Raw genomic sequence first — 20,800 nt, forward strand, 5'->3', positions numbered from 1 at the left:
CCAGTGAGTGCAATGGGTCTTACTCCCAGATAAGTGTGCATAGAGATTGCAGTTTTAATGCCTTAGCAAAAACCACAATCAGCACTAAGATCAGGACCCTCTGAACCAGCAACTAAACTCAGCCTTCCTTGTCTTCTAAACTGGCAAAATGGCGGCCAGACTCAAAGTGAAGATGTGAACAGAATCACCAGTAGGCGAAATAGCATCTGGTCAGCTGGTTGCAATGCTTCCACTTGTTACAAATCTTATCAAGTAATAGTTTACCACAGTGTGATGCTCGTCTATAAGGTTTTCTGCGGAGTTGAAGAGAGATTAATCACATACTTGTATTTATTCTAACATTTATCTGCATCTAGATTGGTAAAGTTCTTCCCACTTGACTTGACCAGAGAACCAAACTATCTCAGCAACAGCTCTCTCACTTTACCATAAATTAGCCATCAGTATCACTATGCCACATGGTGTATTTTGCCGTACTTGAAAAGTTGGTTTCACTAAAAGATGTAGCAGAATGTGCCATTAAATTGTTGTCTGTATTCACCCAGCCAGTGGTAATTGTCTAACTCTTACATTTGCACTGTAGTACTTTATCCAATCATCATAATGTTGAAAATCAGGATAAACCTATTTTCCTGTCATATAATGCAGGCATGTGGCTGTGACACCAAACCATGGTTTGTCCTAACCACAGTTTAGCAACCCCAAACTATGGATTCAATTCCAAACAGAAGTGCCAAATTAGGGGGGCTGGGGGCCAAGGGCCTCAACAAAATTTTCAAGGAGGGGGCCTGGCCCCCTCAAAATTCCATGGCAGCCATGTGCATACGCTGTGCAACGTACTTACTCACACCCAGCAGGTGGCGTGCTCATGTCACGGGGTGGGGGGCAAGTTGGCACGCTTGGTTCCAAAAGTGCAACAGGAAAACTGTGCTTTAAGGCCCTTTTCTGAGTTCCATGCTTTCTAGCATAGAAATACAAATCCCTCAGCAGGTCTGTTTGAGCTGAGGTTAACACCCAGGACCTGGGAGAAAAAGACAACCAAATAAGTGACATGTTAAGTCAACACAATTTAGCGCAACCAACATTATGAGTCAATTTGGAACCCTCGGTGGGGGAGGACAGAGAGCAGAAAGCAAGATTGTTCTGAGAGTTCTCCACAAAAAGTAATACTTGCAATTGATTACCCATTTTCAAATCAAGCTGAGAAGAGTTTTCCCATCAGTAATTTGGATTTGTTTTGATAAACATATTCCTTGCCTACGAGGCATCCTTTGACATGGGAAACATTGTTCCTTCATTTTGAAAGTGGCATGCTATAATCTGATAATGGCACACTATTATCTGGCTCATTTTGTATACAGTGTGTGTGTGTGTGTGTGTGTGTGTGTGTGTGCGCGCGCGCACACACACACACACGCGTACACACACACTACACACTACTGCATTTCTTTCCCATCCTTCCTCCATGGAACTAGAGTCAACAAAATCAGTCTCACCCTCCGCATATTATACCCTCAACAGCTCTGCAAGGAAGATTGTGATGAGGGATAGGAACTGACCTGAGACCACTAGTGAGCCTTCTGGCTAGGTAGGGATTTGAACCCCAGCTTGCCCAGTCTAACCCTGTCAGAAAAGTTAGGCTGTGAGATGGTGAGATAGGTAACCCCAGAAAGTTCCATATCTGAGCAAGAATTCATGTTTGGTTCTTTTTGGTCCAAGTCACTGTTGAGTAAGGAAATGGAACTGATAACTATGACTCTCTTGATTGAGACTACAGTATATCATTCGGAAACCTGGAAACTTTGAGCAGTGTCAGATTAAACCCTGTGGAGGCCCCTTGGCAGTCAAAATCTTGGGGGAGGGGGGCTTGCAAATTATATCCTAATTTTTTTTGTAATTTTCTTTCAAGATCAAATCAATATTATTTTGATCCATTGTCACGGGACCCCTAAAAGGCCCATAGGCCAGTGCCCACTCTGCCTATCTGGTAATCCGGCACTGATTTTGAGGCTTCATAATATTTCTGGATTCCCACCTTCTGTGCGATGGCTAACTCTCAGGTAGGACCCTCTGACAAGGTCCAGTTCAGCTTTGGCTTGTTCCAGTTTATATGCCAGGGGAAAGTATATCCGTCTGCCCAGCAGGAGTAGTCCTGTTAGGTGTGATGCTAACATACTGCAACATTTAGTTGCTATTCCCTCTTGTAAGTGCCTAAGGAACATCTTACACTGAAACAATAAACGTATCATAGTTATAAAGTTTAAAACAAAGTATAGCAAGTACCAGAAAAACTCGATTACAGTTGGCAATCTTGCTTTGGATGCCTTTTATTAAGTGGTTTCTATAATTTAACAGTAAGAATTGATTTGTAACCACTAATCATTTTGCTTCCAAATTGTCAACTGCATCTCATCTCTTGCAGAATCTAATTATTAATCGTATACAAAGGGAGATGACAAACATGCTGCTATAATCACGTTGATTATATCATGGCAAAATTGAAACATTTTCACTTGATCTATTAATCAATATGGTTAGCAGTGTTGCTCAGAGCTCATTAAATGTTCATTGCAGCTCAGGAAAAAAAGATTAACTATAAATATTTCAGCAAAATAGAATTTTTTACATGAGAACAAGAGGGCATTGTTAATCTCTTATTTATTATAGTTAACACTCTATAAACTCTTCCTTGGTGACAAATGGAAATGGAGCCCTTCTTGGGCTTGATATTTTGGGATTGGAATTAACAAAAAGGAACAATGGGGGGAAAACAATAGCTTTGAAAACAGCTGTGCTCCACATCTGCACAGGGAAGCTTTTTGGAAATAAAGAAAAATGTTCAGAGTTGTTTTTCCCCCCTCGCTTAGCAGTGAAAATTCTCTCTGCCTACTTCAAAATCTATATTGTTAATGGTTTACTAGCTTACTAGCAATACATGTGAAAACGATCTAGGGGTCTTGGTAGACCACAAGCTTAACATGAGTCATCAGCAAAAAGAAAAAAAGAAAAAAAGCAAATGCTATTCTAGGCTGCATCAACAGAAGTATAGTGTCCAGATCAAGGGAAGTAATAGTATCACTCTATTATGCTTCGGTAAGACCACACCTGGAATAATGTGTCCAATTCTGGGCACCACAATTTAAGAAGGACGTTGACAAGCTGGAACGTGTGCAGAGGAGGGCAGCCAAGATGATCAAGGGTCTGGAAACCAATCCTTATGAGGGAATTGGATATGTTCAACCTGGGAAAGAGGAGACTGAGAGGAGGCATGATAGCCAAGAACTGTCAAATGGAAGAGGGAACAAGCTTGTTTTCTCCTGCTCCCTCAACTACCTGGCAGTTAGAAAGACAAAGAGCAGAGCTGAGGTGTGAGCTAGAAGCTAGAATCAGGCTGGGAAGCCAGAGAGGCAGAGGCATGCCTGATGGCTGCTTGAATCCAAGGCTGCAGCTAGGGGAAATGCAATATCCTCTTGGAGTGTTAATGCTGTGAGCCCCTCCATTGTAGGTTCAGGTTGTCTACATGTGTAAATAAATCATATATCATAAAAACACCAGTCTCCACTGTTCATCATTCAAAGGACACCAAACCCTGGGGAAGAGTCTGGAACCTCTGAAAACTCACACAGCTCAGAGAGTGGGGTGGGGTGCAACAACACAATCCATGCGGTCTGAAGGGGGCTTCAGTTGAACACACTTGGAAGCCTCCCCAACAATTGGTAAATCCATAATATCAGGGTTTCCAGTCAGACAGATGTTTCTCTAAGCACTCCGATGCAGTCACTTCAAACTCCTCTTCAGAACTTCGGTTAGAAGTAAAACCAGTGAGGCTAGAAATGTGGGGCTGCACTAGCACTCCTGCACTACCCACTTAAGTTGATTTTAAAAAACTGAATAGGGGTGCTTATTCTTAAAGATGAGGAATGGGCTACATACACACTATATACTTTTAAAGTGCATTCAAAGCACATTCCTTCCCTCAGAGAATTCTCAGCACTGCAGTTTTATCCCTCACAGAGTTAAAATTTCCTTAACAAACTACACGAGCCAGAATTCTCTGTGGGAGGGAATGTGCTTTGAATGTGCTTTACAGGTATAGTGTGTAGGCAGCGTAATTCTCATCCTTAAGCATAAGCAATCCTATTCTAGGGTTGCCATACATCCGGAATTTCCAGGATTGCCAGGATTTGGCCATCAAAAACAGTGACCAGGCAGAAATCGCTTAAATGTCTGGGGAAACCCAGATGTATGGCAACCCATGTCGGAAGTGTGTCCGGATTTTCACTTTTTGAAATATGGCAACCCTATCCCATTCAGCTTTTCAGCAATCCAGACTAGAACCATCATTTAAAGCAGTACATGGGGTGTTAAGATTTACAGAATGGACCCAGAACTTTCTGTTTTCTAGAGGTTCCTGAGCCAGCACCACAAATGAATACAGACCTGTTGGGCAGGACGGAGTAACGTTGTTTTGTTCCCTTCCTCATTTGGAACATGAAGGTTCCACCTAGTTTCAATGACTTGTGGGCATCCATAGACCTGTCCTCCATGGTTTTATCTAGCCAATGGATGGGAAAGCTGTGGTGCCCTAGATGGGGCTAGACTACAGATCCTCCCTGACCATTGGCCATACTGGCTGGGGCTGATGGGAGTTGGGGTCCAATAACATCTGGACGGGCCACAGCTTCCCCATCCCTGAACTAACACCTTTTTAAAGAAGAAGAAGAAGAAGAAGAAGAAGAAGAAGAAGAAGAAGAAGAAGAAGCAGCAGCAGCAGCAGCAGCAGCAGCAGCAGCACTCGAGCTAGTGGACATCACAACATTTCATGGTAGTGGATTCCATTCATTAATGATGTCTTGACAAATGAAAGAAATGTTTCTACAGACAAGGTTCTGCACCATTTTGCATTCTTATCCCGGAATGTGCGTCGCAAGAGAAACCTGGGTAATTGAAAAGTGCAGTGAATTTGACTCACGCTGCCTGGAGCCCTGGCAACAACTATTTAACTCAAGTGTTTGAAAAAGATTGGAGGGAAAAAATGGTCAAAACAAAACAAAACAAACAAAAGTACACACGGAAAGAAAGAGAAAATGCTTGTTCTCATTGAAGATTCAGGACAAGTGCTTGCAGGTCTCTAAGTAAAGCCAGCAATCCATCTGTGAATATTGCCTCTAATAAGCCCGTGGTACAAACTCGGAACGATTGGGTGCAGAGAGAAATGGAACTCATTTTAATAGTTACTTTTCTATAACAAAGGAGGAGAACGGGGCCAACGAGAATTTCACCATGGGGATGACTTAGCAGCGCAGTGTGGGATATGCAAATAACAGTGTGTGTTAAGCATCACCTTAATTTCAGGGTCCCGCTACCTGCCACAGTCGCCTGCAGCATGGCTTTATCTAAATGCGCAGAACAGCTGAGCTTGGAATGGAGGGTGAGAGCAAAGAATACCGTGAGGGACAGCTGCAGTAATGTGTTTACAGGTTCTGTAAAGCAGTATCTCGCCCGTGCAGCTGTTTAAAATCCTGATAGCCTTTGCTGAGCACAGTACCTTTGGGAGCACATCAGCCTGTGATGTCTACCGCAGCCAGTTCATTTTGCATTATTAGATTCTCGGCTAAAGAAACTAGACACTAGGAATGCAGCTAATTCTCTAATCCTTCGCTGGCACTCCCTACAGGACCAGTGAGAGACCAGTGGCGCGAACTTCGGAGGGTCACATTACGCTTTAATCAGAGCTGCTTCTCATATTAACCTCTGCAGAAATGAGATGCTTATCGTGCCCCACTCCCCAGCCGTCTCACACAAAGAACATGGACGCATAATATGCAGCTGGTGTTTTAACAGACCCAAGAACAGCCAGGTTGAATGTGGAAGGTCCATAGCTCTGTGGTAAAGGGCTCTGTGCTTTACATGCAGAAAAGAAAGGTTTGGTTCCAATCAGTGCTTTTTTTCTAAAAAAAAATGTTTAGGGGTACTCTCATTTTCCTACTCATATTGAAATACTGCCCCTCAATGAGGCCAAACTTAGATTCGCAAAATGTTTAGGGGCATGCGTACCCCTGTGTCCCTCCAGAAAAAAGCACTGGTTCCAAGTATCTCCAAGTCAGATTCAGAATGTCTCCTGTCTGAAATCATGGAGAGCCACTGCTGCTCAGCATAGACAATATTGAGCCAGACCAGTGTTTCCCAAACTTGGGTGTCCAGTTGGACTACAGTTCCCATCATCCCTGACCACTGGCCCTGCTAGCTAGGGATGATGGGAGTTGTAATCCAAAAATAGCTGGAGACCCAAGCTTGGGAAACCCTGAGCTTGATGGACCAACGGTTTGGCTCAGTAGAAAGCAACTTCTAACGTTGCCACAGATGGAGGCAGAGCACCAACAGCATGTCAAGATGCTGGCAGATGTGTGCCAGGCTGTAATGAAATTGCAGTAATAATAATAATTTATTTGGGGTGTCCAGATTTTTACTTTTTGAAATATGGCAACTTCAATATATGCAAAATATTTAAACATTGTGACTCACTTTTTTGTAAAATGCAATATACCTTTCTTTCCTACTCATAAGTAAAGAGGAGTCTTCTACATCATTTCCTCAGAGCAAGCATTTTAGGCCTGCAACCAATTCCTCCCCCCCCCCCTCTCTCTGATCCATTACCACTGCAATGTCTTCTATTCTGAAGCTTTCAAGGTCTCAGTAGACAATTACAGCAAAAAGGCACCCCTACACATAGCAATTTTTCTTTCACAGCATGGAGGCCATGTAGTTTGAAATAAGGAAGTTATAGTAACAGGCATTGAGGTTGCAGGTGAAGAAGGGAGGATAAAATGCCAAATAATATCTGTTTCACCACACATTATCATCATCATCTTTCTTTATAGATGTATAGCTAGATCTAGAAGGACAACACTTTTTCTTTCATCTAAAAATAATTCCTATCCCCCAAATGTATAAGTAATTAGCAGAGATGAATATGCAGGCTTTAAATGGACTGCTGCTCCCTCAGGCTTTCCCCCTTCTGACCCCGTATTCGAGAAAGCAGACAAAACTTGGCAACATGGATCATATCCATCATCTTCATTGGCTCCTGTCCAGATAACCTTGCATGCAGCGCTGTGCTCTGTGCAGAGCAGATGGTTGGCACCGTCAAAGATGACAGCGCCAATCACCTGTTGGAAGTGGAGGAGAGCGAGGGAGATAGAATCCTGCTTCCCCTCCCCTTCCTCTCTCAAACAGGTGCACCAACACTGCCCAAAGTCACACCTAGCCAAGTGTTCGGCAATGGTACCAGATCTAGTAAATCAAGCAAAGCCCTTTGAGTGGAGGCTAGCCCATTTGTAGAAATAAGTTCTCCTATGCCCTGAACATGGTACAGAAACCTTTGCTCTTCCAGATGTTGCGGAACTACAACTCAACAGCCCCAGCAAGCATGGCCAACAGCCAGGATTGATGGGAGTTGTAGGTCTGGAGCTCCCCACACCTGTCCTAAATAAAAAAAGAAAGAAAAATTTCAATATATTAAGTTACTGGGGGTTGTGTGTGTGTGTGTGTGTGTGTGTTCTAATAAGTGGTCTTGTAGGTGCAGATCTGAAACAAGATCATGTTGTTTATAGACCCTGAAAACGGTTCTGCCAATCTTTCCCAGCTGCTAATGATAGTGTTCCTGGCTGATGTTTTTGCCTAGAACCATAGACTCATAGAATTGTAGATATGAAAGGGACCCCCAAGGGTCATCTAGTCCAGCCCCCTGCAATGCAGAAATCTCAGCTAAAGCATCCATGACAGATGGCCATCCAACCTCTGCTTAAAAACCTCCAAGGAAAGGAATGGCTCTCTGGTGCTTTATTTGTTGTTGCTGTTGTTAATTGCTGCTGCTACTGTGTGTGTTTTTAATAGACACATGGCATCAGAAATATACTCAGAGTTGAGAGTGGATTTCATGCTCTTTATTCAGCTCATAGTGGTGAGGAGGAATGAATGTTCCCCCAAAATGTCTGCTTTATATACATTATTTACACAATGGGATGCACGTGATTGGCTAATTCTGGGATTCACCTGTAGGCCAATCAGGTTGCAGATTCACTTCCACCTGGAGCTGGATTGGGCGGCTCCTGCGGACCAATCATACTGCTGCATTGTTCTAGGACCAATCAGACTGCTGCATTTTGGATCCTATTCAACTCAGTACATAACAGCATCAAAAATCTAATTTAAATGAACTAGAATTAATGGTAATTCATCAACTTGCTTTGGCATGCATACGTAATTTAAGATGACGTGTAGTTTCCTTTCTATCATTTTCATTTGCCCTCTACTTTCATATATATTTCAAGATAGCCATTTTAGCAAGTCATTTTGTTTGCTTAAAGGGGTATTCTAGTTTCTATTATAGACTGGAGACATCCTCATGTGCCCCAAATGCAATGAAAGCATATGTCCATACAGCTTCCCACACTTCTCCTAACCAAGCAAACGTCTGAAACAAAACACAATACCATCCAGATCAACAGGAATCAACACATACACAAATATTTCATTCTGCTTTTCCTTCCTCTCCCTTTACAGTGTAATCTTTCCATCATTCCATCCATTTGACCATCAAACCAACATCAAACAAGTGTATTTAGTCCTTTTTGACAAGAGTGCTTCCAGGGAACTAGCCGGCAGTGTTTAAGCAGTGTTTTCCACTTACCAAGCAGTGGAAAACTGCTTTAAGCAGTGTTTTCCACTTACCAAGCATGCAGGCATCTCTTCTGTTGCTTTTCAGAAACCTGGGGTGGATCTACACACGGGGGGGGGGGGGGCTATAAGTAAGTCAGAAATTAAATTGTTATAACAAAAGAAAGAAAACGCTATGGGAAATCACAAAGAATTTTTTTGCTCTCTAGAGCCAACTGGTGTTCCATTTTTATAACAAAGTGCTATGGTTGTTGTTGTTTTTACTAATGTAGCTGAGACCCCTGTTTTAGTTGTATAACCATCTGCACTCACTACTTAAGTTCACTATTAGCAGGAGCAATGCATTGTCTTAATTTATAGTGTTGACCAAGACAGAAACAGCAACACTCCCAGCATAATCATGGTGTCTTCTAGCAATTTTCCTTAGGCCAGATTTTGCCCACAAAATATAGCAACTGTCCCCCACTTCCCACAACATAAAACTATCAAATACTATGAAATACTATCTACCACTGCAGGCCACCCATCAGAGATTGTCAAATCCTAAACACTTATTACAGTGAAATGGAAATATGTTGTATTAAATATCAGTGGGTCTAAAATACTGGTGCTGAATATTCAAGTTTTACAAGAGAGATTCCTGAGGAAAGTTTATGGGATGCATTTGTTTAAGCTCTAGGTCTTTCTTATCCTCATTGGAATAAGCATAAAAGTAAGCAAGTTATTAGTTTATGCTTATCTCTGCTTGCAAATTGCAATGAAAGTTTAAAGCTTTTGCTTCATATTTTTGAATTCCAATTCCCATGTCTACTGTTATGGGAAAGTATACCATGTTTTACTTTTGTCTCTCATGCAGCAAAGGAACTGGCAAAGAGGTTGTAAAAAATTACTCTGGTGTCTGTTTTTTTGTAGTTCAGTGAGCTATCATTTCCCTGAGTGGTGCCTCAGGCAATAATCTGGGACAAAGCTTTGGCAGAACTTCAAAACGCGGAGAAATCAGAAAAGAAAAATTAATGATCACAGTTTTGTTGCGAAGCCTTATCTCAATTATGAGACCTGATTACCATCCTAGCTGTTAATATTCAATGCAGAATGATCAGGGGAGTGGCTATTTATACACCTGACAATAGCTCTTGCTTTTGCAGGAGATCAACTGATGACAGCATAACTACCTAATTGTGAGTGAATGATTTTGTGTTATACTTTAGTGGTCTTTAAGATCACAGCCGTAGGCCGCGACTCTGCACATACCTACTTGGGAGTAAGGCCCATTTCACATACAGTGGTACCTCTGATTACATACTTAATTCGTTCCAGAGGTCCGTTCTTAACCTGAAACTGTTCTTAACCTGAAGCACCACTTTAGTTAATGGGGCCTCCTACTGCTGCTGCACAATTTCTGTTCTCATCCTGAAGCAAAGTTCTTAACCCAATGTAATATTTCTGGGTTAGCAGAGTCTGTAACGTGAAGCGTATGTAACCTGAAGCGTATGTAACCCGAGGTACCACTGTAATGGGACTGGCTTCTGAGTCAACCTGATTAGGGCTGCACTGCATGAACATCAGCCACACTCATGGCTTGATACGAAACTAAAGGGCATGGTAGCACTTCCAACAAGCCTCAGCTTTATCATCACCTTATCATCCTGCCCTGCCTGATTGCCTGCCACCGTCCTGCACAGCTTATACTGATTTCTCCTCTCCAATAGTAGGAAAGACCCCCATGAATTCTCCTGTTAAGCTCATAGGATGAGATCCAACATAATGCTAGCACAAGAAGTTTGAGAGTTGATGTTGCTGTGCTAATGATTCCAAAAATAGAGGGGGAAATGTTATGTGTGCAAAATGACCGAGAGAGGGAGAAAATCTCAAGATACTGCAAATGAAATATATTAGTAAAACAAAAGAAAATGAAATATATTAGTAAAACAAAAGAAAAACATGTTTCAGTCTGCAGTTACTTTAAGCCTTCATCAGGGGTTGTAGAGGGGACAATATATCACATAAATTCTCAATAATTAAAGACTAATTATACGTCTATATCTTCTTGATTAGAATAAAATGTAGAAACAGTCTGAAGAGCTCTCTGATCATAGTTAATTCACTAATGACTAAAAAATACTATCTAAAGGCACCCAATTATATAAACTGTAAGAAGTCATGATAAGGCATCAAGGTCTTTCACTGATACACATGACAATACAGGAAGGAAAATTTGAAGCATCTTGAGATTTTAGCTCACTCATTGGCAGGGGGTGCAAGCTGTAGCAGAGGAGGTAATGCACAAAGCTTAACTGTCACCAATAGCAGCTCCACTAAGAGTTGTACAATATTTTGCGCAAGCAAATTTATCTGTTGTGCTGTGCTAAGAATGGTCCCTGTTAGTGAAATGGCTGTCACACAAGCTAGCTGCCACAACTGGATAGCAAGTATATAATCTACATGAAGTATACATAGGAAAGCTTTAGTTTCTTGATGATGTCTGTAGCATTTCAAATCACATCTAGCTCGGCCCTGGTAGCTTGGCAAATACTTGCCAGCATCCCATAGTACTGACTCTGAGAATCTTAAGACGCTGCAAACTCTCCGGTAAGAGCAATTGAGAAGCAGCAGCTGTAAATCTCCTAAGTAAATTATCACAATGGCATTTTAGAAGACAGGCTGATGCAATCTGGTCTTTATATCTGTCACCTTTTAATATAATGGGCAACGCTTCCTTCAAGAGGAAGAATGAACAAATAAGAATGTTCCTCAGTCAATTGCTCATAGTACATAGGAAATGTCATTATTTGCATTACGCGGGCCATAATTAGTTTCACCTCAGTTCGTTTGAAATGATATCAGAATGGCAATAATCCAAGCTGAATGCTGTATGTAAATTAATTAAGGGACGTTTGTTATTATATTTTGTAACTGGCTAAACCAGAGCTATTAGCTCCCTTAGGCACTGCAGTAGAGAACAGCTGGTCATCTTTTCACCTTTAGAAGAAAATCGGTGTTTGATAATGAAATCTTGATCACCTGCCATCTGCCACCTAACGATCATCAGACACAGCATAATTTGTCAACCTGAGCTCTAGGAGGAAGGCGGGCAAATTGGGCAGCTCAAGTCCATGAATGTTTACTCTGAAGGATGAGCCAATTTGCGCAGTGGGCATGAGCCCAAGGAAGCATACGTAGGCTTGGAGCCATGCAGCACAATGTATGTTTATACAGAAGTAAATCCCATCAAGTGTAACGAGGCTGACTCTCAAGCAAGTGTGCCAGAACATACATGACTTTATTTGGTTCAGTTTCCGACTTCACCACTGGCATTACACACTCGTATTACGGGAGTTTTGTAGATGATTTCCAACACCTTTTAATTTCCCTTGCAACATATTGTGGGAGTCAAATTCCAAAGAAAAATAAAAGGCTATATGACTCAGTTTGCTTCACAAACCTTCCACTAATATGACACAACAACCATCTCCCTACATTTCTCTCTCATCCAAAAGCCAAGGTTATCTTTTGGAAAGTGTATTACCTCTCATCTTGAAGCATTTCACTTAAAAGACCAGGAATATTTAATATGGCAACTCGTGATTTCTCACCTCACACTAAACTGTAGCACTTTTTTTCAGATCAGGAAAAAGGGACAGCCAGGGAGGCTGAAAAATGCCAGATAAATGTTTAGTCAGGGTGAAGGTTATACACCACTGCCAGCCATCTCACAAGCATAAGGTAAGCTACATTCCACACCAAGTTTTTTTTTGTTTGTTTTTTAAGTCTAATGTACCATGAAAATAAGACAGGGAACCAGAATCCTCCTTGGCCGGGGAAGAAAACTTTTGAGAAACTGGAGAACAGGTTTAGGCACAGCACTAATTTATATGACATGTGCTCCACATTTCTTTAACTGAGAAGTCCCTTCAACAAATATGTAGACTGGTATCGTCTTCATCTCCCTATTGCAGATGGAGGCTGAAAGAAAGGAGCTTGCCAAAGACTACTCAGTGAGTACATGGCTGGGATAAAATTTGAACCATAAACGTATGTATATACTCAATAGCCATGTCAACATATCAAGCTGAACCACAGTTTAGTGGAACATGTACAAATGGGAATAAGGTCAAGCAAGCCCTAGGCTCACCTGTTCCTCCTTGTGCCTTCTCTTCCCACATACAGTGGTATCTCAGGTTACAGACGCTTCAGGTTACAGACTCTGCTAACCCAGAAATAGTTCCTCGGGTTAAGAACTTTGCTTCAGGATGAGAACAGAAATCGTGCTCCGGCAGCATGGTGGCAGTGGGAGGCCCCATTAGCTCAAGTGGTACTTTAGGTTAAGAACAGTTTCAGGTTAAGAACGGACCTCTGGAACGAATTAAGTTCTTAACCTGAGGTACCACTGTAGTGGAGAGGGTGTGGTGGTAGTGGTGGTGATATATTACTTATACTCCGCCCACCTGACAAGGTTGCCCCAGCCACTCTGGATGACAACTAACTTCAGACAAATTTATTTTCAGTCTCCCTTCAATACAGCTTGCAATTTCATTCAAACTGTGGGCTGTGGTTTATATACTATGTTTAATTTAAACAAGCCAGCTTCACACTTCAAAGTTTGAACCTGACTTTCTTTTGATAAACTAAACTTAATGCTAAACCATGATCCCAGGATTAGACACAATGAAAGTTGAACCACAAAGTACGTGGTTCCAAAGTCCTCTTTTCAATCATGTGGGATTGAACTTGTTCGGACTTGTTCCAGCTCATGGACATACCATGAAACCACTGTTCAGTGTAATGTGTGAATAGAGCCAGTGTATATGCAAGTCTAGTATTGGGAAGGTTGTTTATTGATTCTTTGTATTTTAACTAATGGCTTTCTCAAAATTCACATAGTCTTTTAAGAACCTATGAAGCTGCCTTATACTTACTTAGGTCCTTGATTCAGCAATGCCAATAATCTATTCTGGCAGGCAGAAACCTTTCCCAACCTAGCCTCTGTTGTACCACTAAGTTTTGGCTCAACCCCTACTGGTTACTAATATTGTCTCTGAAGCACACGACTCATCACAAAGAAGAAGAAAACCATAAGCTCATTTCACTCTGGGTCACTCAAGACAAAGGAAACAAAAGAAGGTGCTAGCTAGAATTCTGCGCATATAGTTCCATACAATTCATTCCCTCACTGCTGAATCAAAGACAGGATAATTACAGGTAACAGTCTTGTGTACACAGAGATTTCTGTAATTTTATTCTTTTAAAAAAAATCCAACAAGCTATTTATGGTTCACCTTTGAACTCCCATCAGCCTGCCTAATCTGGAATGTTTTAATAACTCTAGAATAAGAAAACTCTTAAATCAATATAAACAGAAATAAAAATAAATTATTAAATATTATCACTGAAGCAACATTAGTGGATCAGTAGAAATTCAAACTAAGTTTAGTTCTCCAGATAAAAATCCCAGTAGTGATTAGGATGGAAATGAAAACTTGCTTTGTGTGTATTACCCAACAGAATATTAATTTGCTCACTAAACATCAATGGTGGTGATCTCCTGAATTCACACACAGATCACTTTGTTAGTTACATTCACCAAAATTAGGAACATAGGAAGTTGCCTTATATCGAGTTGCACCAATGGTCTATATAGCTCAGTATTTTTTACATTAATATCAGATTAATTTAAAAAATGAAAGTTACACATAAATGAAAGCTGAATCTTGATTTTATGAATGGAATAAGTATTGTGTTTAAAGAAACTGAAACGTTCAGATTTTTTATTTCAGAAAACATAAGACAGCTGTTGTGCTGCAAAGCCAATTCCAACCAGTGCATGATTGTGATACTCTGGAAAAAAGAGGCAACAGCCAATCATCTCAGTCCTGCCTGTCTGAAGCGTTTACTCCTTGTAATAGCTAAAGTGAAAGAGCATCTGACAAAATAAAAACCAATAAAGAATGGCTGTCCAGGGTCAATTGCTCACACCTGTATGGCAGCACAGCGAGAGGTGTTTTCTCCAAGGATCAAGAGTGTCACAAATATCTCAAACCTATTGTCGCTGGGGTCAGAAACCTCAGCCCCTTAGTGAAACAAGTCTCTCATTCATTTCACCAAAGGCCTGGTCTTAGGCAGGATCGGAACCAAAGAGAATGGCATCTGATACTCATATGTACGTATATAAAAGGTAACAAATCTACTCCTAAATCACTCTTTCTCCAGGGGAAGCAGAGGCCCACCTCACCTTCCCCTGCTGTTTTCTTTTGACAGAGGACCAAGGCAGGATGCTTAAATGTTGGCTCAATCCTTTCACTGCCCACGACAGAAGAACCACAGGCTCTCCCCTTTGCAGAGCTAAATTAATCCACTGCATGACAGTAAAACTGCAACTTTCAGTTAGTAGAATGATAGATTGGCAGTCACACTGTTATGGTGGCTTTTGGGCACCCCATGAATACTCCAGCAGGTCTGTCAGCTGGGCGGTTGGCAATGATGAGTTCAGATATAGCCCTAAGCATGGTCCTGCCTTTAGAAAATATTTGCAAACTTATTCTATGTGCAGCATTGCTATGCCTGCACCGTTGGGTTTTTTTTGAGGGAGGGGAGAACCAAGTGCTTTCCTCTTCCGATTCAGGCTCTATTTTATTTGCAGACCTCAGCGCACAGCCGAAAGAGGGATTTTTATGTGCCGAGTGAAATAGCTCAATAAATTTGGGGAAGGGCTGTGGAGAATAATATAACAGAGGAGCTGTAGGGAACAGTACATATAATTTCACCTCTTCCTTCATGGTCCACATATGGAGTTGTTTTGCCCCTCGTCCTTCTCCAGCCAACTGAATAGTTAACCCTTGATGAACTGTGAAATATATTCACTTTGACAGAAATGTAGGAGCAACTGGACAAGCAGTAGCAGTCTGTGGCGTCGCTCGGAATGAAAAGGCAACTTTATGAAAAGCTGAAGTGCAGCTGTAAGACTGTCATTCAAGGGCTGGGAACCTCAGGCCCAGGGGGCAGGTGTGGCCCTTCAATCCTTTGTATTTGGCCCTCAGAACTGTCCCCAGGCCACAGACCTCACTGGCCCTGCCTGGCCAGAATGTGTCATTGAACTCTGACAAGGCCTTTTCCTTGTCCTGATAAAAAGGAGTGTGAGTAGCTTACTGTACATAGGTGAAATTCACATTAGATACTCTGGCTCCATCCCACACTGGCATATCATAGAGTCATAGAGTTGAAAGAGATCCCAAGGATAATCTAGTCCAACCCTCTGCAATGCAAGAATATGCAGCTGTCCCTTATGGAGATCGAACCTGCAACCTCGGTGTTATCGGCATCACGCTCTATCCAACTGGCTTTAGCAGGTTCTAAAACTGTGTACAAAAAGGGATTGCCTGATATTAATATCAAGGGAGTTCAATTCCTTGCAAAAGATCAATTCCTTGCAAAAGAATATCAAAGAATAATGCTCAAAATAGCTTGTAGTACTCAATTATTTACAAATGAATTTATAATCTGTACTTTCATAAATAAAGCAAAGCAGAATAGAATATGTAAAAATTATCTCTAAAAACATCATGGCAAGCATCAATACTGATCGGATTAAAGAATTCATGCTGGAAAGGCCTGTCTAAACAAAGAAGTTTTCAAAAGACATCTGAAGGAAGGGAGGGATGGTTTCTGACAAACTCCTTGTGGTAGGGAGTTCCGCAAGGTAGGGCCTACCACACTAAAGGCTCGGTCTACAGTGAAGGCCACCTGAACCTCAGGGGTGTGGAAAACCACCAGAAGTACCCTCTCAGAGGATCTCAGTGATCAAAGTGGACCATAAGGGATCAGACAGTTCTCCAAGTTGTTGGGCACAAGTTGTTCAGGGCTTTGCGAATTGACATAAGAAACTTGAAGCAGGCATGGCAGCAAATCAGCAACCAGTGCAGCTTTCTCAGCAGTGGGGTAACATGTTGCCAGTAATCTGCTCCTGTGAGCAGTCTTCATTAGCTGAAGCTTCCCAGCTATAAACCACACTAACATACCCACCATCATTTCTCTAATGAAATATGTCCTATTCCATAATAAGAATAAGAATTTTATTATTTGTACCCCATCCATCTGATTGGATTGGCCCAGCCACTCTGGGCAGCTTCCAACATATATAAAAACAGAAGAAAACATGAAACATAAAAAACCCTCCCTATACAGGGCTGCCTTCAGATGTCTTCTGAAAGTTGTTTAGTTACTTATCTCCTTGGCTTGGGGGTTGCATAACTCCATACTCTCCAACATTTCTCTGTCTTAAGTAAAAGCAGGGGACTACGGTAAGTCCCCCGCCCCCGGAGGGGAGTGGGTGACCACGCAGTCCACCACAACTCCTCCCCACTGGGAAGTGGAGTGGATTTCCAGGATCAAATAAGAAACCGGGACGGCTTCTGAAAATCCAGGACTGTCCCTGGAAAATAGGGACACTTGGAGGGTCTGCATTAACCAAACCATAAAGTTACCAATGCTTGGACCACTGTGGTCAGGCTGTCATAGTCCAGCTGTCAGTCACAGCTGTCTTACCAGCCAGAGCTGGCAAAAAGCACTCCTGGACACAGACATCACTTGAACCTCTAAGTGATAGAACAAGAAGCACTCTCAGACTGTGCACCTGCTCCTGCAGAGGGCGTTCCACTCTATCCAGAACAGGCAGTTGACCTCTCTCTTGGGCATGGGAACACCCACCCACAAGGCCTCTGCCTTTCCAAGATTCTTCCAGTGCACCACTGCATCCAGCCGCCACCACCACCAGAAAAGTAAAGCATAAGGATCAGGCCTCTGTTGCTTCTATCTTTCAGTCCAGGATTTCATCAACACTGAGATTCCATTTTATTTTATCATTAACTTGTTTCTTGAGGCACCGCAAATGGAACCCGAAGCAATCAGTCACTCCCACACTAATGTGTGTGGGTGAAACTGCATTAGATACAAAGCACAAACTTGACTCACGTTTCTACGATAGGCGGGCTTTTGTTTTGGGAGATTATGATGTTCAGAAGTAATTCATGGCCAATTTCCTTTAAATGCATTGTGGAGATTAAATGCTCATTTCAAATCAAGCTAGTCATCAATATTTCTGGTGGTGGTGGTTGTTTTACATGAAGGTATCTAGTACCAACATAACGCAGAGCAACATGGCAGCATGTTAATATGGAGGCTTTTACTGAAAAGTGAGCATTTATCTTGAGCTTTCTGTGCCTGGAACAGGCTTATATGAGAAATAACTACTGTATAGTTCAGTACTGGAGGAATAAAATGAGGTGTGGTGGCTGTCTGGAGCACCTGCTATTCAGCCGAGATATTTAAAATCAAAATTAAGAATGGGGGCTTTACATAGAAATGCCTCTGACTTTTAAAATATATATATATATATTTAAAAATTATTTGTCACAAATGTTTATGCAAGCCCAATGGCAGCATATCCTAAAAGTACAGATTGGGGAGCATTTCCCCCCCAGTCAGAGATCTTAACATCCTGAGCAGCGTGCACTGTTTGCCATGGCCACAACAATTAATTAGTTTTTCTGCTGGGCAGCCGCTGCAGAACAGGAGCTGGGTATACCTGGGTTCCAGCAGCATTTATTCCAAAGCTATGTGCGAACTGGGAAATCAATTTATACTGCTGCTGACCAGAATGGCTCGCTGGAGAATCAGCTACAACGGTGAGTACACACAGTTACAAATAAATGGCACCTCCAGCTTGTTGAGCTTTATGAGAGATGCTGCCAGTGAGCACTCTGAATTGGAGTTTTAGGTCTGCCCTTTTAACAGAAACTGGATTCTTTGATATAAAGTGAGAAACAACCTTTCCTTACTCATAAGAACAGCCTTCCCCGACCTGATGCCCACCAGGTTTTGTTGGGGCTCCTCAGTCTTCCCAAGCGCTAAGAGTTGATGGGCAACTTCAAGGCCCCTATTCTCACTTCTTAGGGTTCTTTGAACTGGACACCCCTTCACATAGAGACCTTCTTCAAACAGAGTCCTGTTCTCTGTAAAGCACAACACATGGCAGTCCTAGTTAGTGCTGAATGAGATGGATCATCTCATTGCTGATCAAGCAATCCAACGTTTATGTTCTTACGCAGGCAGGCTTCCTCAACATATTGCTGGATTCCAACTCCCATCAGTCCTAGCCAACATGACCAATAGTCGAGGATGATGGGAGCTGTTGTTTGAGAATGCTTTCTCCCCTACTGCTTTTTTCATGATTCAGCTCTACTTTGATGCTGCCATGCTCGTGGGGCAGATTAGCCCATAGGCCAGTTGTTCCTGTTGTTATATGCCACTCCAGAGGGTTCAAAATATAGGTTTGCAGCTAAACTAGTGCTGAGTTTTCTCCTCCCCCTACACTCACCTAAATCTGTTCTAGAGGTTCTCCCAACCCCCTGAAGCAGATTTTGGGGAGGGCTCAGGACACACACAGGGAGACAAGGGGGGAGTCCGGCTACACAAGTAGAAATGCTTGGATTCATTAGTTGGCTACTGCCCACAGTCAGGTCCTTTTCAGTTATTTCTGGAAACACAGAAAGACCACTAGTCAAACCACTGCGCTTTCAACCACTCCAGGCTTCATGCAATGATGAAGAAACATATGAATCATCTGCAATCTAATGCCCTTCCATTCATGTCCTGTTTGTGGACATTTGGCTGACCATTGAGAAAAATGGAATCCTGGATTTGGCAGAGTTTACCATTGATCTTGGGACGCGGGTGGCCTAGGACTTGCTGATCAGAAGGTCGGCGGTTCGAATCCCAGCAACAGGGTGAGCTCCCGTTGCTCAGTCCCTGCTCCTGCCAACCTAGCAGTTCAAAAGCACGTCAAAGTGCAAGTAGATAAATAGGTACCGTTCCGGCGGGAAGGTAAACGGCATTTCCGTGCACTGCTCTGGTTCGCCAGAAGCAGCTTAGTCATGCTGGCCACATGACCTGGAAGCTTTACGCCGGCTCCCTCGGCCAATAAAGTGAGATGAGTGCCGCAACCCCAGAGTCAGTCATGACTGGACCTAATGGTCAGGGGTCCCTTTACCTTTACCTTACCATTTATCTTATGCAGGAAGACTCTACTTACACTGCCATAGTTTATTACGAAGCACATAAAAGTTATATCAAATGTCTTGAAACAACAAGTGTTTGGGATTTTTTAACAACTGTATTCAAGAGTGTGCTTTTTATAATAAAAAAAACTGCTGAAAACATATTTCCCCTTGTTGAAATTGACATCTCCCCACCCCCACCCTCACCTAGGGATTGGCGGAGGAATTCAATTGAGTTCACATCTAAAGGCAAGCATACCTTATTTGCTGTTCCTAAAACAATACATAGACTGAAACAAAGCCATCCTTTGAAATGTAAACTTACCCAAATTTTGTGGTGCAGTTCTCCATCCAAGTACTGCATACGAAAATATATATATTATTGCCAAGTGTGCATAACAACTCATATAGCAGGGAAGGGTAATATACAAAATGCACTACATGTGGGAAAATTGCTTTGCAGAATTATGTATTTGGGGCAAGATTGCTTGGAAAACGTGTGTATTAAGGGAAATTTGCACTGAAATGCTGATGAATATTCATGAGGATTTTTTTTAAAATGAAAATTTATGTGGAAAACCAAACTTAAAGTCGAAAAAATGAGCAAATGAAATTGACAGATTTGCCCATTCTTATGTGACTCCATTCCTTCTCCTTGCTTTCACCACCATCCAGCTTTCCCACCTTCCTTTACTGCTACGGTCCTGGCCAGTTTTTTCTTCCGTTTGTGCACAGCCGTCTCCTTCCAGCGCTGCATGCTTTAAACTCACCCAAATCATTGGAGATGTCAACAGCATTGTAGTTCAGAGGGAAGACTTTAATCAGCCTGGTTGAGGCTTTCTTCCGCTCTTGCTGTCCTCCAGCCTTCTTTCCAGCAGTCGCACCGACTGAGATGGAAGCTAAATCATTTCAGATGAAGCCTATAAACAAAAAATGTGCATTGGGATTAGTGTGCTGCTTTCTTTTTTTTTTAACTCTAAACCGCTCCATTTGGGGTTCCAAGATTAAACATGCTGTTGTCTTTTCTCACTCAAACAGCACAATCCAGAACTTGAGCCTGCCATGTCCCTCAT

The 20,800-nt window shown here is 42.1% G+C and overlaps 1 protein-coding gene across 1 annotated transcript in view; it reads right to left on the bottom strand.

Annotated features, from left to right (window-relative positions):
- LOC310680055 (uncharacterized protein) overlaps window positions 1-20,507 on the bottom strand; it is a gene marked incomplete at its 3' end in the record, with an annotated part of 113,015 nt that extends 92,508 nt beyond the window's left edge. Inside the window, exon 1 of the mRNA XM_083446225.1 lies at window positions 20,497-20,507. The remainder of the gene's footprint in view (window positions 1-20,496) is intronic.
- Between the last annotated feature and the right edge of the window lie 293 nt (window positions 20,508-20,800).

Source organism: Podarcis tiliguerta (assembly GCF_965153285.1).
Source record: "Podarcis tiliguerta genome assembly, chromosome: 1".
Lineage (NCBI taxonomy): Eukaryota > Metazoa > Chordata > Lepidosauria > Squamata > Lacertidae > Podarcis > Podarcis tiliguerta.